At 40.7% G+C, this 18,230-nt stretch overlaps 1 long non-coding RNA gene across 1 annotated transcript in view; it reads right to left on the minus strand.

The window, feature by feature from the left end:
* Window positions 1–9,378: 9,378 nt before the first annotated feature.
* The window catches only part of LOC122564282, a 139,633-nt gene continuing 130,781 nt past the window's right edge, over window positions 9,379–18,230 (minus strand). The window contains exon 3 of the long non-coding RNA XR_006315855.1: window positions 9,379–9,446. This is a non-coding gene — a long non-coding RNA (uncharacterized LOC122564282). The remainder of the gene's footprint in view (window positions 9,447–18,230) is intronic.

Below are 18,230 nucleotides of genomic sequence, written 5' to 3' on the forward strand. Positions count from 1 at the left end.
GTATCATCAGCACTTCCATTTTCATTTGAATCACTGCCTGTTTATTGATGCTACATCAGAATCCTGGAAGTCTTGAGCTAACAACACTGTAGGAGCATCTCACCACACGAACTGCAGCTGTTCAAGAAAGAAGCTCAGCACCACCTTCTTGAGGGCCATTAAGGATGGGAAATACATGCCAGCCTTGCCGATGATACCTGTGTTCAAAAGAACACAGGAGCAAAAGGTGTACAGAGGAATTTGATACCTATCTAACACATCAAGGGTGTAAGTGTAGGCTCAGAGTGAAATAGTTTTGTTGCTGGTGTAGCGTAAACAAAACCTGAATGTAATTGTCATTTCCATGCTTCACACCTGGTTTAACCTCCAAACATTGGATCATTGTGATGGTTGAATGCAGTTAATGTGTTAATGTGAAGACAATGTCAACAGTAATTTGTATATCTTTTGTTTTCAGTTTAGACAGAAGTTACTTTTGGATGAAACAAGCAATACTCATATATCTAATTTCTTCAGGTAAGCAATTGTGCAACTTCTGCGGTGTAGCAACAGTGCAATATGTTAATAATAATGGTCAAATAATCAATTGCTTATCAGAGATTGATTAACTCAGCTGGCGAGTTCATTTAGAACAGTAAAACACATTACAAGTTTTGAAGCAGACACATGCACCTCTCTGAAAGGCAAGCAACGCAGACACCATCTCTCTCCTTTCTAAAAGAAAATTTAACTATATACAATAACAAATAAACCAATATGGTATAGTTAGTAAGTTTACAGATGACACCAAAATTGGAGGTGAAATGAACAGTGGAGAAAGTTACCTCAGAGTACAACAGGATCTTGATCAGATGGGCCAATAGGCTGAGGAGTGGCAGATGGAGTTTAATTTAGATAAATGTGAGGTGCTGCATTTTAGAAAGACACATCAGGACAGCACTTAGACACTTAATGGTAAGGTCCTGGGGAGTGTTGCTGAACAAAGAGACCTTGGAGTGCAGTTCATAGTTCCTTGAAAGTGGAGTTACAGGTAGATAGGATAGTGAACAAGGCATTTGGTAAGCTTTCCTTTTTGGTCAGTACATTGAGTATAGCAGTTGGAAAGTCACCTTGCAGCCGTCTAGGACATTGGGCACTTTTGGAATACTGCGTGCAATTCTAGTCTCCCTTCTATATAAAGGATGCTGTGAAACTTGAAAGGGTTCCAAAAAGATTTAAAAGGATGTTGCCTGGGTTGGAGGGTTTGAGCTTGAGGGAGAGGCTGAACAGGCTGGGGCTGTTTACGCTGGAGGGTCGGAGGGCTTACTTTATTGAGGTTTATAAAATCATGAGGGGCATAGATAGGGTAAACAGACAAGATGTCTTCCCTAGGGTGGGGGAGTCCAGAATTAGTGGGCATAAGTTTAAGGGGAGAGGGGAAAGATTTAAAAGAGATCTAAGGGGCAACATGTTCATGCAGAGAGTAGTGCAATGCATGGAATAAGTAGCCAGAGGAAGTGGTAGAGGTTGGTACAATTATAACATTTGAAAGGCATCTGGATGAGTATACGAATAAGAAGGGTTTAGATGGCTATGGGCCAAATGCTGGCAAATGGGACTAGATTAATTTGGGATATCTGGTCGGCATGGACGAGTTAGACCCAAGGGTCTGTTTCCGTTCTGCATATCTCTATGACTCTAAGTCTCCTCCAGATAGACAAGTTAGATAGTTTTAGAAATTGCTGGGAAAGCTCAGCAGGTCTGGCAGCATCTGCGGAGAGAAATCAGTGTTAGCATTTCAGATCCAGTGACTCTTCCCACTTCTGAGGAAAGGTCACTGGACTCGAAACATTAACTTTCATTTCTCTCCACAGATGCTGCCAGACCTGCTGACCTTTCCCAGTAATTTCTGTTTTTCTTACAGTCTTTATGTGATTGGTCAATAGATAGGCTTGTATCCCCCTTCAAGAATAAAGTTGTCACCCCCTTGAAATAGCTAATTTTATCAAAACATTCTGGATATTTCACTGTTCAATTACGAATTGAAGTTAAGCAAAGTTTCAGAGTTTGATTTGTTTGTCTGATGTCTGGCTGATTCAATGCATTTTAACTAGTGGTAGTTATGTTCAGATCTTGTAATGGTGACTTTGTCTGGAGATGCTGTTGATTTCTGAAGTCTTCAGTCGTATGTCTGTCATTCTTGTTTGTGTTGTGAAGTTTTATTTTGACAGACTGCAGTTATCATTCAAGAATTTGTTTATCCTGACACCCTACAGTTAGGTTTTGTTCCAGACTAGTCACTGACTGATTTCATTCCTCAAGCTATTTTGAGTGGTTCAGATTGTCGTGGCATTTACTGTTCCAACTGATTTTGAAACTTCTGGGTTTACACCTTGGATTCTCCTGATTGTATCAAAGGTTTAGCCTCTTATTGATCGAGTATTTCTTTTTCTTTCATAACCTGCTCTAATAACTGTCCAGCCTCTCCAAAGTATATATTCCCATTTGTTTATTTTTGTTCTTTTTTTTGTCAGGAGCTGAGTGGCCCTGGCGGAACCCAAACCTGGCATCGCTGAGCAGGTTATTGCTGATCAGTTCCCTTTTGTTTTATGTGAAGCTTGGACGCGTTCCATTTGCTGCTTCAGTTATTGCTTGGTTTCTTCAATTTTATTGGAAGGAAGACATATACGCACACTGGAATGAATAGAAATGAAAGAATTGCTCTTTGACGCATTGATGTGACATTTCTGACAACTGAGCACCAATTCTTCATTATGTACAGCACGCACAAAGAAGTGCAGATTGTAATCATGTTCTTGTTTCGCTTTTCCCACCCCAACAATGTCAGTGGTGGTACAGTTACATCTTCTCAAAGAGGACAGAATGCATTCCATGGGAGTGAGAAAGAAATTGTGAGCAGCAATAAACCCAAAGGGGAAATTTGAGTCATTGAGTCAAAGAGTCATACAGCACGGAACCAGGCCCTTCGGTCCCACCGGTCCCAGCCCGAACGTAATCCCAAACTAAACTAGTCCCACCTGCTTGCTCCTGGCCCATATCCCTTCAAACCCCTTTCCAATTCATGTACTTACCCAAATGTCTTTTAAATGTTGCAATTGTGCCCACATCCACCATTTTCTCAGGAAGTTCATTCAGCACATCTACCCTCTATGTAAAAAAAAACAACCCTCATCTTTTTTAAAACTCTCTCCTTTCATCTTAAAAACGTGCCTCCTGGTCTAGGGAAAAGACCAACTACCATTAACCCTCTCTATACCCTTTATGATTTTTTAAACTTCTATAAGTTCACCTCTCGACCTCCTATGCTTCAGTGAAAAAAGTCCGAGCCTAGAGTCATTGAGTTATACACCATGGAAGCAGACCCTTGAGACCAACTCATCCACACCGACTCGATATCCTAAACTGATCTGGTCCCGTTTGCCAACATCTGACCCATATCCTGCTAAACCTATTCATTTACCATCAGGAGATGTTGCAAACAATATCAGCCAAAGGGGTATGGAATGTAACGAGAACTTGTAACTCTACTGCAAGTTGTGCTGACTAGTTACTTTGTTTCAAATCACTTTCAAATCTTGGATTTAGCTCCTCTAAAGTGAATACTTTGTAAGGACATCATTTCAAAACAGTATTTGGGTGTCGTGAATCAATCTCTCAGACGTCCGTCGTTCTCTATGACACGTTACTGAGCTACACCAGTCTGCTCCTGTGCTGTTACAATTATTCAATCTCCTTCCATCCTGTCTCACTCAATCCTTTTTTGCTGCCTTTTAAATGGTCACAGTCTTTATGTGACTGGTCGATGGACAGGTTTGTATCCACTTTCAAGGATAAAGCTGTAGCCCTTTGAAATAGGTCATTTTATCAAAACATTCAGAATATTTCACTGTTCAATTATGAATTGAAGCGATAAGCAAAGCTTCTGTGCTTGATTTGTTGTCTGATATCTCACTGACTCAATGCATTTTGACTCGTGTCAGACCACAGCAGACTAGTAGACCAGTCCAATAGATAGCCCAGCAATGTTTATGAGGTAGATCATCTGTGACACCGTCACTTTTTGATGCTATACGTGGAACTGGTGAACCGTCCCATACTGAGAGTTTTATATTCATAGGTTCCATCATGGTTTCCCATGTCTGGATATACACTTTCTATTAGAATTCATAGGGACAGTGTATTGACACTTGCCGCTGTGAATCTTAGTGGAAACGTGTGGTGCTGGAAAAGCACAGAAGGTCAGGCAGCATCTGAGGACCAGGAGAATCAATGCTTTGGGCATAAGCCCTTCATTAGGAATGGGGGGGTGGGGGGGGTGGGGAGATGGGGAGTGGTAATGGCGGTTGTGGTAGGGAAGGGGGCTGAGAGCTAAATAGGAGGGGGGGTGCTGGGGGAAGGGAGCTGGAAAAGCAATAGGTAGATGCATGTGGGAGTTGATGGTGATTGGTCAATTCTGGTGCTCCCTCCCCTTCCTGGACCTCTCCATCTCTATTTCCAGCAACCAACTCAACACAGATATCTACTTCAAACCCACCAACTCCCACAGCTACCTGGACTACACCTCCTCCTACCCCTTCCCTTCCGTAAAAACGCTATCGTTTACTATTCAATTCCTCCACCTCCGCCATATCTGCTCCCAGGACGAGCAATTCCACTCCAGAATATCCCAGATGGCCTCCTACTTCAAGGACCGCAATTTCCCCTCCCATGTGGTCAACAATGCCCTCCAGCACATCTCCTCCACTTCCCGCACATCCCCACCCTCCAACCGCAACAAGAATAGACACCCCGGTCCTTACCTTCCACTGCACCAACCTCCGGACACAATGCATCATCCTCTGCCGTTTCTGCCACCTACAGTCAGACCCCATCATCAGAGATTTATTTTCCTCCCCACCCTATCAGTATTCCACAGAGACCACTCCCTCTGTGTCTCACTCGTTAGGTCCACACCCATACCCCCCCCACCCCCAACCAACCCACCCTCCACTCCCAGGCACCTTCCCTGCCACCACAAGAGGTGTAAAACCTACGGCCACACACCAGCCCGCTCACCTCCGTCCAAGGCCCCAACGGATCCTCCCACATCCAGTAGAGATTTTCCTGCACAACCAAACACCTCATCTACTGTATCCATTGCTCTCGATGTGGTCTTCTCTACATTGGGGAGATAGGACGCCAACTCGCAGAATGTTTCAGAGAACATATCTGGGACACATACACAAAACAACCCCACCGCTCTGTAGCCAATTACTTCAACCCCCTCCCCCAACCCACCCCCCCCAACACACTCCGCCAAGGACATGGAAGTCCTGGCCACCTCCACTGCCAATTCCAAGCCACCCGATGCCTGGAGGAAGAACACCTCATCTTCTGTTTTGGGACGCTCCAACCACAAAGCATTAATGTCAATTTCACCAGTTTCCTCATTTCCTCTCTCTCCACCTCATCCCAACCCTTCAACTCAGCATCGCCACTTTGAACTGTCCCACCTGTCCATCTTCCTTCCCACCTATCCACTGCACCTTCCCCTCCAACCCATCACCATCACCCACCACCTGCATCTAACTATCACCTTCCCAGCTACCTTGCCCCCAGCCCCACCCACATCCTCCTATTTATCTCTCAGCCCCTTCCCCCCCCAACATTCCTGATGAAGGGCTTATCCCCGGAATGTCGACTCTCCTGCTCCTCAGGTGCTGCCTGATCTGCTGTGCTTTTCCAGCACCACCCTTTCCAACTCTGATTCTCCAGCATCTGTAGTCCTCAATTTCTCCTTGTGAATCTTAGCCAATATTAAATCGCTGCCAACTTTCTGAGGACAGATCATTTGAATTTTTGCAAACATTTTGAGCAGTGTGATAACATTGATGCTTTCCATGAGATTGACAGTGTTAAATGCATTCACCATTCTTTGTCCTGTTGTGTACATGGTCAAATTCTGGATTGTTGATCATTTTATACCTGTATTTCCAAGGGTATGCCAGCCAGCCTTTATTATAGCTTGAAAATACTCCTTGAAATCGGTCTGTTTGGAGTGGTGTTACTGATTGAAGGCTGGACATTTCTTTGTGTCATATACAGAAGGACCCACCTTCCATATGTCTTGCTATGTTTATGTGTTCCAGTGATTATGTCAACCCACAATTTTGTATCTGTAGGCCTCATTGATGTAGGAATAAAGTGACAGTGTAATTGGAGCTGGGAAGTGCAATACATGTGAGCAGGAAGGCATTTTGATGTCTGGGTGAGGAGATGAGTCACTCCTCCTTTGACAGCAGTGCTGATGAGGTACAAAAGATGCACAGTGAGGGGAAATAGACACAGCAGCAGCACTGAGTCCACTTGAGACCTCACAGCTCTGCAAGCGTTTCTGCTTCATGTCGTGTAGTGGCTGGCAAGGACCAGGCAGTGAAGCAGTGCTGGTAGCATGGTGAATGTAACAAAGGGGTGGTGGCTAAGGAGGCCTACTCCACAGGTAGCTGCCAGCCTCCACCTGCTACATCCCCTCGCGGCCGGCTGAGTAAAGCCAGCAATGGAGGTGCACACAGACACAGTTGACGTAACAGCGTATGTCACACGGGGCCATTTTGTCACTTTGGAGCAGCACTCCACGTTAATATGCATGTCAAGAAAATCAGCAGTTCTTATACCAATCCCTGGAAACCCTACTGTATGCCATCTTTCAGTCTGAAAAACAACTCTTCACTATTCCTGCATCAAATCTATGTTCCTACTGTGCTTATTATTTCATAAATTTCTGCTTTAGTGGGAATTTTGCAATACTCATAGAGATAGTTCTCTACATTTGTAAATAATTTAATGTGGAATTTACAATGGAATGTGGTTCTGATTGATCTTACTGAATTTATAGTTGCAAGAAAAAGAGATGAACTTGATTGCTAGACCTATTGTTGCCACTAGATGTTGATGGCTATGTTCTAACTTGCTATAATGTAGAACATTTCAAAGTGCAATTGTGGTCACTAATAGGAACTGCACTAATGACCCTTCATCACTTGAGAATGCAAAAGCGGTTGTTTAAATGCGCCTCTTGCCTTAACATTTACTTTCCACATTTAAATTCATCAGGCTTGTTAGTGAATTTGATTCCCCTGTGCTCTTTCAGACTTCACTGCATCACTTTAAGATCTTGTGCATGTGTGGGAGGTTTGAAATGTGACACATGTCCAGAGATCGGAGTTTGAATTAATATCAAGGCCGTGGGAATGTTTTGAGGCAGTGTCCTAGGGGTTTGGGAAGTTGACTTGGGAATCAGACATGGGATTGCTATGGCCTTGTCTGGGGGTCCCACGCACCGATTCTGTTTGCCCCCACCCTCCTCCCCTCACAAGACAATGTTGCTCAATAATGCCCACTTCATTTGGTTCTGATTCTTCACAAATATGATCTTGAAAAGGCAATTGGTCAGAAACAGCTGTCTGTTGTGACTAACATCTGAAATGCTGTCCAGGGTATTGACAGGATGGTGAAGGAGGCACTTGACATGCTTGCCTTCATCAGTTGGAGCATTGAGTACAGGAATTTTTAGAATGAATTAGAATTTCTACAGTGTGGAAATGGGCCCTTTGGTCCAACAAGTCCACACCAATCCTATAAAGAGTAACCCACCCAGACCCAATCTCCTACCCCTTACTAATACACCTAACCTACACATCCCTATGCGTAATCTAGCATGGCAAATTCACCTAACCTGCATATCTTGGGACTGTAGGAGGAAACCACAGCACCCAGAGAAAACCCATGCAGCCACGGAGAGAATGGGCAAACTCCACAGACAGCCGCCCGGGGCTGGAATCAAACCTGGGTCCCTGGCGCTGTGAGGCAGCAGTGCTAACCACTGAGCCACCGGAACTGGGATATTATGTAAAGCACATTGGAATAGTATGTAGAATTTTGGTTGGCCTTTTATAGAAAGGATAGTATTAAACTGAAAAGGCTGAAAATAGTATTTACGAGAACGTTACTGAGACTGGAAGGTTTAAGTTATAAGGAGAGGCTGGATAGACTGGGGCTTCTTTCCCTGTAGTATAGAACTCTGGTCTTATAGAGGTTTATAAAATCATTAGGAGCATTGATAGGATGAATAATCTATGTCTTTTCCTGGGGTGGGAGGGTTCAAAACTAGACGGCACAGGTTTAATGTGAGAGGGGAAAGATTTAAAAGGAACAGGCAACCTTTCCACACACAGTGTCACACGTATATGGAATGAGTTGCCAGAGGAAGTGGTAGAGGTGGGTATAATTCCATCATTTAAAAGACATTAGGACAGGGACATGGATAGGAAAGACTCAAGAGGAAAATGAGCTGAACACAGGCAAATGAGACAAATTCAGTTTCGGAAAGCTACTCAGCATAGATGAGTTGGGCTGAAGGGCATGTTTCCATGCTGTATCCCTCTATGACTCTATATAAATACTGTCAATAAATACGGCATTTAAATCAACCCAGCATATCAGACAACCCCATTTTTCCAGCTCCAAATCATGTTTTGGCATACACTCAGCGAACCTCATCCCACCATACTTAATGTTCAGCTATAGGTTGGTGTTGTTGCATTAGTAGCCAGCCTCTGATTATCACCACACAAACATAAAGTTTGCTTACTGGGTCCTTATAAGTGTCACAAGCAATCATGTAAGCAATGTAGATGCTATGGAAAAGCATAGCAGGTCAGGCAGCATCTGAGGAGCAGGAGAACCAATGTTTCAGGCATTAGTCCTTCATCAGGATTGAGGCATGTGGGCCGGGGGCTGAGGGACAAATGGGAGGGGGGGTGGGGTTGAGGGTTAAGTAGCGGAGAATGCAATAGGTAGATGAAGGTGAGGGAGAAGGTAATAGTTCAGAGGAGGGTGGAGCTGATAGATGGGAAAGGCGATGGACAGGTCAGGACGGCGGCACTGAGGAGGAGGCTCAAGTGAACTTTTAAAAACATTTTGCGATTTACATGTGAAAGAACTGAAACCAACATTGGCATTCTAAAAGAAGACAGACTTAACAAACAATCCAGGTCTTTTTCAGTATATAGTTTCAGTTACACTACAAACTTTTGCTATAAATTCTGTGTCTTACAATTTTATTCTTAGCAAGTTTTGAGAAGGTTTATGAGGTTTTGGAAGTAGGTTTGCTCGCTGAGCTGAAAGGTTTGTTTCCAGACGTTTCATCACCCTACTAGGTAACATCTTCAGTGGGCCTCAGGCAAACCACCGCTGATAGAAAGCAGGAACTAGTTATATGTTTGGGTTTCTTTGGGTTTGTGATGCCACTTCCTGTGGTGAAGTCACTTCCGGTTCCTTTTCTCAGGGGATGGTAGATGGGGTCTAACTCGATGTGTTTGTTGATAGAGTTCCGGTTGGAATGTCAAACTGCCATTCCTAGATGTCGCAGTTGAGCGAACAGCCAATGAGAAACTCCAAATCAGCATCTACAGGAAAACAACACATACGGACCAAATATTGAACGACAGAATCAGTCATCCCAACATCCACAATGAAGCTGCATCAGAACATTATTTCAATGAGCCAACACACACTACAGCACAGAGGAACTACGCAGAGCAGAGGAAAATCACCTGTACCCTGTATTCAAGAAGAAAAGGTATCCAATGAACACAGTCCGGCGATTTCTCAGCAACAAACCCAAACATGCAGACAAAACATGTCCAGAAACCCTAGCCACTCTCCACTATGTCAAAGACATCTCGGAAATGACTGCCAGACTACTCAGACCCCTTTGCATCATGGTAGCCCACAAACCCACCAAACACTAAAACAGCAGCTAATGAACTTGAAAGACCCTATACAGGCAACAAGCAAAACTAATGTCATTTACAAAATACCATTCAAGGACTGTAACAAACACGACGTTGGACAAACAGGTAGAAAACTAGCCACCAGGATACATGTACACCAACTAGCCACAAAAAGACATGACCCTCTCTCACTAGTATCCTTACATACGTATGAGGAAGGACACCACTTCGACTGGGACAATACATCCATTCTAGGACAAGCAAAACAAAGACATGCATGAGAATTCCTAGAAGCATGGCATTCCAATGTGAACTCTATTAACAAATACTTCGAATTAGACCCCATCTACCACCCACTGAGAAAAGGAACAGGAAGTGACTTCACCACAGGAAGTGACTTTACAACAGGAAATGACATCACCAACCCAAAGAAACCCAAGCATATAAATGGAAAGCAGGAACAATCAGCGGTGCTTTGCCTGAGGCCCACTGAAGACGTTACCTAGGAGGGTGACAAAACGTCTGGAAACAAACCTTCCAACTCAGCGAGCAAATCTACATCCAAAATCTTATTCTCCACAACCACCTGATGAAGGAGCAGCGCTCAAAAAGCTAGTGCTTCCAAATCAACCTGTTGGACTATAATCTGGTGGTGAGTGATTTTTAACTTTATATTCAATGTATAAGGCAATGGCTTTTTTTTGGAAAGATTCTTCAGGGCTTCAAATGTTGACTTATTTGCTAACATCCATGGAGCTCAATTTGCAAAAAGCAAATTCTAATCAGTTCAATCAATTAGCACTGAGGATCTGAGTCCAAATGATGGTATAACATGGTCGATAAGACAGCCTCCGGTTCACAATAAAATGTTACAATCCACAATTCTTAAACAGACCCTTGCTAGTGTGTCTTGAATGAAAAGACATATTGTTTGCTCATGAAGGAGATTTCACATGTGACTAACATATTGTGAAATACACACTGTCAATTTTAACTTCATGTGAGGACACAGAGTTTTTTATAAATGATATAGACAATGCAAAAGTAGGTTTAGGTACGAAAGAAAAGGCTGGACTTGTGCAACAAAAAAATGAAAATGTTAAAAGTGGAAGAGATGTAAAGATTTCACAGGAGAACCTTACATCTAAATCTAAGAAAAACTGCATTCATGTTTTGCAATGCACATACTCCCAGAAGTGTTGGTAAAGGGCAATCATTTACTAGAGATGCATGTTGTGTAATGTTATCGTTATCTCTCTCTTTGGCTCTAACCACACCTATTGTTAACTCCTTACCCCAGCCCCACCATATTTTCTTGTTTCTCACTGGGATATATGTTTGTTGTGAACTATGACAGTTTTCCAAAATGTCTGCCATTGTTTGCATGTTTTGCAATGCGCATACTCCCAGAAGTGTTGGTAAAGGGATGGTAGCTCGGGAAAAGTTGTATTTTATGCAGAAGGTAGGATGGGGGGCAGGGGGTTAAAGAGTAAACGATAGGTGGGGATAGAGCCCAAAGAGAGAGAAGAACAGTTGGACAGCCATAAAGATGGGGCATGATCAGCCTGGGAGGATGAGTACCTATTAGTGGATATTTAGTGATTCCCAGAAGTGTTGTAATGTTATCGTTATCTCTCTCTTTGGCTCTGACCACACCTATTGTTAACTCCTTACCCCAGCCCCACCATATTTTCTTGTTTCTCACTGGGATATATGTTTGTTGTGAACTATGACAGTTTTCCAAAATGTCTGCCATTGTTTGCAACTATTTTTGTTGCTAAATTCCTTTCTCCGTTCACGCTATCATTAATCACTAAATATCCACTAATAGGTATTCATTCTCCCAGGCTGATCATGCCCCATCTTTATGGCTGTCCAACTGTTCTTCTCTCTCTTTGGGCTCTATCCCCACCTATCGTTTACTCTTTAACCCCCTCCCCCCCATCCTACCTTCTGCATAAAATACAACTTTTCCCGAGCTACCATCAGTTCTAAGGAAGGGTCATTGCACCAGAAATGTTAACTCTGATTTCTCTCCACAGATGCTGCCAGACCTGCTGAGTCTTTCCAGCAATTTCTGTTTTTGTTTATGTTCCCTCAGGCTTTTCTGTTCCTTTTTATATATTTAAAGAAGCTTTGGTGTCAGTCTTGCTAGTTCTTGCACGTTTACACTCAAATTTTATTTTATCCTTTTTTTGTTAGCCATCTTTTGTTCATTTTTAAAACTCTCCCAATCCTCTGTTTAACTATGGAGCATTGCTACATTGTAATTTTTTTAGCTTTCAATTTGATGTTGTCCTTAACTTCTCCAGTTAACAATGGTTAGCTTATCCCTTCAGAGGTTCCTTGTTGCTCACTGGGATATGTTGGTTGTGAACTATGACTATTTTCTTAAATATTTGCCGTTATTCCATAACTACCTTTGATGCTAAACTCCAATCCCAGTCCTCTCCATCTAGCGCAGTCCTCTTTAATTACCCAAATTAAAGGCAGTTATGAGTCAAAGATCAGAAATTACTTTGAAAATGTTAGTACATACGTAATAGAACCAATTAAAATATTTGTTGTGTAAAGTTTTATGGATCTAGTTGCGCAGTTTTGAATGCTAATTTCACATTGCTTTAATCACACCAATACTGAGAAAAATCATTCAACAGGATAAATATTTCAGTTAATTATATTTAGAATTCTGAATTAAACATAACATTGTCCATTATCAACAATGCTGGACTAGGCAATTGTAAATAACAAGTGTTTCTGACGGTGCAACTTTAAACTCATAGTCAAAGGCAGGATGAGTCTTAAATAGAAATTACAACATGGAAAGCAGCCATTCGCTCAACTGGTATGTGTTGGTGCTTATCTTTCATAACAGCAGTGGTCCTGATCCTATGTGCCCTCCCTGTTTCCAGAGTAAATTTCCTTATGGTATTCCTATGTCTGCTCCTTTAGCTGAAGTTTTACTCATCTGAGATAAGCAGGCTCATGTCTGAATGGATTAAGCAAATGTGTCAAACATTCATTCCTCTAAGAGTTATTTCAAGTTACTTTGTTATTTACAGTCCAGCATGTAGGAGCACGTAAGCAGCTGGGGATTGTGAAATTAATGCAGTTCATCCTTAGCAATTAACTATTAAGAAATAGTGACTTTGAGGTAATCAAAGTAATGTATTTTCTCTCAGTTTAGTTTAAAATGGAAGTTTTCACAGTTCTTCTGAGTTCAATTGTACAGTTGTGAAGAATATTCAACTTAAATTCTTACATGTCAGCTACAGAGCTTCGAATCACATTATAATTCTAACACTTCACTGATTTTCTAAGTACAGTTTGAGTATCCGATATCCTCATGTTCGAAAACTGACAAGGCCAAAAAGCCAAAGGTTTTTCTGAAAGCAGAACCAAACAGACCTACAGACCTGCACTGAGTTTGGGCCCTTTGACAAAAAATCTTCACTTGGTCCAAACTGACCCAAATAGATCTAAAAGCAAAGCTTTTCTTACCCAAAGGGCTCGAATGGACCTGAACAGACCAAATCAGCCAAGGCGGTAAGTGTAGCAAGAAATAGAGACCAAAAATAGTAAGTGCAGAGATAATGAGAAAAATAATTTACCATCACGTTTTTTTGATAAAGATATTGTAAACCTAATCCCCAACAGACTGGAACATGAGTTCAAGAGTTCAGTGAATATTTTGTTTTTGATGGTGAAATAATTAATAAAAGATCTTGGAGAATAAGGGAAGTTTATTTGAAGACTGAAAATACCTTTCACCTGAAATACAGCTGATCCCAAGGTTTTCGGATAAAGGATTCCTGACATGTAGTGCAAAGTTATGACTGAGGTTGGAGGAGTGCACTGTCTTTCTCTAGTCCCATTACTCCACTGGTCATAACATGAAATGTTTTACCCATTTACTGGCATGACCAATTATATTATTTGTCAGTTCTAAAAAATAATCACTGGACTCAAAACATAAACTTTGTTTTTTCTCCACAGATGTTCCCTGGCTTACTGACTTTCTCCAGCAATTTCTGCTTTTGTTTCAGATTTCTAACAATCACATTTTTTGTTTCATTATATAATTTATCTCTATTGGTTTCATAACTCAAAAAAATCTATCAACCAAATTTATTTAATAAACAAAATTATTGCTTTATTGTAGCAACAAGACTTATTCAACGAAGGTGCAATGCAGTTTGAAAAACATGGACGTATAATATTAACCCTTCTAAGTAAACTAATAACCTAATACAAACGCACATACACACGCACTCACACAGACACACACGCACATACAGACACACATGCACATACATAGAGACTTACACCACACACACACACTACACACACATAAACATACACACACAAATACACACGTACACATGTATATATACACACACACACACATACAGGTTAAAGGAAAGAAAAGAACATTTCTCTGCAGAAATATATCTTTTAAAACATACTTTTGTGGAATACTTGTTAATTCTTAAAGAAAAACAACAATGAGCTATGAAATGTTCCATTTGACTTTGGCCTGGCATTCTGATATACAGGCAGGTATGTGACTGAACAAATGAGATTGTCACTGGAATATTTTCAGAAGCAGTTTATTTAAGAGATATATTGAGAAGAAGTCTTCCAGAAGCTTCTCAAGAGAATTACCATATCAGTTTTCCAGTTCTCACACTGGACTCTAAAAGTGTTTTCTCAAAAAATTGTAGAAAAAGATTAGTCGATGGCTTCTCTCTTAGGCTACACCCCAACTGAATTTTCCAAGCAATATTGGAAACAAACAAAAGTTCTAACAGCCTTAAACCAGACATGTGATTTCTATATACAAAAGTTCAAGCAGTTCCATAAATATGGTTCTGGCTGTTAACTGAACTTAACTGTTAATTGCCGTAAATGTTTTTTAAAAAAATGTATATGTAGGATAGCATGATGGCTCAGTGGTTAGCAATCCTGCCTCACAGCACCAGGGACCTGGGTTCGATGCTGTCCTTGGGCAACTTTCTGGGTGGAGTTTACACATTCTCCCTGTGTCTGCATGGGTTTCCTCTCACAATCCAAAGATTGCAGGTTAGCTGAATTGGCCATGCTAAATTGCCCATTGTGTCCAGCTGGGTGGATTAGCCATGGGAATTACCAGGATAGGGTCGGGGAGTAGGTCCGGTTGGATTACTCTTTGGAAGGTTTGTGTGGACTTGATGGGCCAAATGGCCTGCTGTCATACTGTAGGAATTCTATAAAGTGTCCTTCCAGTAACTTGTAGCAAAAAATCAAGTCCAAGCATCTACTTAATTTTTTCAAGTTAATCAATCTTTACAATTTTTTAAACGTAAGTATTCAAAACAAAATTGGAAGCACCTTATTAAATCAGAGCTAGATATGATTTTTATTTCCATCTAAAGCTGTGTTTAGAAGAAAATTCAGCAATTTATGGATATTTTTAATTGTACTTCTCCAATTTTCTTTCTTTTGCATTCCCAATTTCCTTCAGTCCATCCCTTATATGAGGCTATACTTAGTTAGTCAGGCCTCAACATCTGAAACCCCACCTCTAAATCACTCCATTTCTTCACATCCTTCTCCTTACTGAAGTTGGCCCTTAAACTCTATCCTTTTGGTTAATTTTTTTGGTCTAGGATAATGCCTTGAAACATTTTACTTTTACTAGCAAGAGAGATATATTGCTGATGTTTCCATCCCGCGCTCTTCCAAACAAATGAAAGAATTACAAATTTCAAATAGACATGCAATTTATTCTGAGGGATAAAAGGGTACTGAATGATTGGCAAGATGACCTGAATTGGCCGAAGCATTGCAATGGAGAAAGCAACAAATAGCGATGGGCTTTCGAAGCACTTGGTTAATTCAAAAAAAGGTGCTTATCCAAGTTACCAGATGAAGCAAAATGAGACATCCAATTATTTTATTCTTAAAAATTCAATGTTTCAACCATTTTCCTTTAAAATAGTTGAATGACCATAAACATTTAGAGTTCTGTTGCAGCTGAAAGTCTGTCATGCAATAATTTGCAATCAATACATTGCAACACATTCTCCCAAATCTGCTTCACTTTTGAAATTTTGAGGCCAATCTAAAAGGAAACTGGATGAGGAGATAATTGAATCAAATTTCATAGTAACACCTTTTTTAAAAAATCCTGTATTTATAACATATTAATAACACACAGCATTAGCACATACTTATGAACTGATTACAGTTTTCTCCATTTATATTTTTATAAAAATATTTACCAATTCATCATTCTAGTGCTCTAACACCTTTTTCAATAAACACATTTCTATTTGTTACATCAGTGTCAGTGGTTATGTACATTTGTTTAACTAGAATATTGCAGCTTTGCTAATCACGAATTGCACTAACTTAAGGTGGAATTTTAAATGAAGTATTCCAACATTTTAATCCAAGCCATACTTATACCAAAGAGAAGCAATATTTCTTGGAAGAACCTGGGTAAAGGCTAACTCCAGGTCCTGCCATCCATGTACAACTCTGGATCAAGATTTAAACAAAATAAGTTAACATAGCACATCCAGTGGCCCTATGCCTTGTTTGTCACTGAAAGCTTCTCCACCAAAAACACAATAATGTGAGTTGCACAGGTCCATACTTGGTTGGTTAAATCAAAATCCAAAACAATCATACCTAACTAACACTCTATCAAAGAAATACTGAAGTCAATATTAGCACAGAGACAAGAAAGCCAGTATGTGCATGAAAGATTATAGAACACCTTCGAATGGCCCATTTCACCATTATTATTTTAGTTCCCTTGATTGACATTAAATGTACTTTCATGGTGAAATTTCATGACAATTTAAAGGGCCAGTTCATAGATGGAATTCGGAGGAGTTGGAAGCTGTGTAAGAAAGACAAAATAGAGAGAATACTGTGGAAGATTACGTTCCGGTTCAATGTAGTTTTGCTTACTAGGTGCAACAAGGGGTGTATGTGTTGTGGTATAACGACATACGCCTTTAAGAGACCATATTGTGAATTAGTGTCAGTCAATACTACCTCAATGGCATATCGTTCCAATGACTTGTAGGCGATCAGAAGCAACTATCCTACGTTACTTATCCTATGCTTAGACCCAAGCGATCATTATCTTCACAGAAGAACACAAGAAATACAAGTTGGAGTCAACGGTACAGCCCCTTAAGTCTGCTCAGCTATTCAATGTGATCATGTCTGATCTGGGCATCAATGCCATTTTGCTGCTCTCTTCCTATATCCCTCGATTTCCTGACATGTCAAAAATCTCTCTATCCCAATCCTAACTGTATCCAAAGTTCAACAACCTCTAGGACAAGAAATTCCAAAGATTCAACATCCTTTGAGTGAATAAATTTCTCATCACAGTTCTACCTGATCAGACCCTTGTCCTGTTACTCCGCCAAAATATATTCAAACCCCATGTTTTAGTTTCCATGACTAGAATCCATACAAACGGAGTAAAAAATAATAAGGGAAAAAAGACACTGGAAAGAAGACACTGATAGTCTCTCTACTCCCTAACAGTGGCTGCTCTGCAGAACAGAGAATAAATCAGAACATAATGAGGCATATAAAAAGAGTAGCACATTAATCATGAATGACTTTAAATTTCATGTAGATTGGAAAAATCATAGTCAAGGAGTTATACAGCACGGAAACAGACCCTTCTGGCCAACCTATCCATACTGAACATAATCCCAAACAAAACTAGTCCCACATGCCTGCTCCTGGCCCATATCCCTTCAAACCTTTCCTGTTCATGTATACATCCAAATGTGTTTTAATCATCATAATTGTACCCACACTCATTACTTCCTCAGGAAGTTCATTCTACACACGAACCACCCTCCGTGTAAAACAGTTGAGTAATTGGCGAGGAGGATATCGTAGAGGGCATTCTGGACAGTTTTCTAAAACAATATCATTGTGAATGCAATCATCAATCCAGTTATTTTGGATTTGATGATGTGTAATGAGGCAGGCTTAATAAAATATCTGAGTAAAAGATCTTCTGGGGACAGTGACCATAAGATGGTACAATGTAGCATTCAGTATGAGAGAGAGAAACAGATGTCAGAAACAATCGTGTCAAACTTAAATAAGTGTAATTAGATAGAGATGAGAGCAGAGAGGTCTGAAAAAGCAGTTTAACAGAAAAGATGGTTGAGGAACAATAATAGACATTTCAGAAAATAATTTATGACTAGCAGCAAAGATTTATCTCAGAGCAGATGAGGCAGATTCTAGGAAGGGAATGAATGGAAGTTAAGTATATTATTTAATTGAAAGAGAAATGTGACAAAGCTTAGTTGTAAATCAGAATTGGAAAAGTTGTAAAAGCCAAAATAATTACTAATAAATAATAAAGTGGGAAAAAAAACTATCAGGACAAATGTTTATGTAACATTAGGATGGACAGCAGGAGCTTCT

The sequence above is a fragment of the Chiloscyllium plagiosum genome, chromosome 29 (genome assembly GCF_004010195.1).
Source record: "Chiloscyllium plagiosum isolate BGI_BamShark_2017 chromosome 29, ASM401019v2, whole genome shotgun sequence".
In the NCBI taxonomy this organism is placed as follows: Eukaryota; Metazoa; Chordata; class Chondrichthyes; order Orectolobiformes; family Hemiscylliidae; genus Chiloscyllium; species Chiloscyllium plagiosum.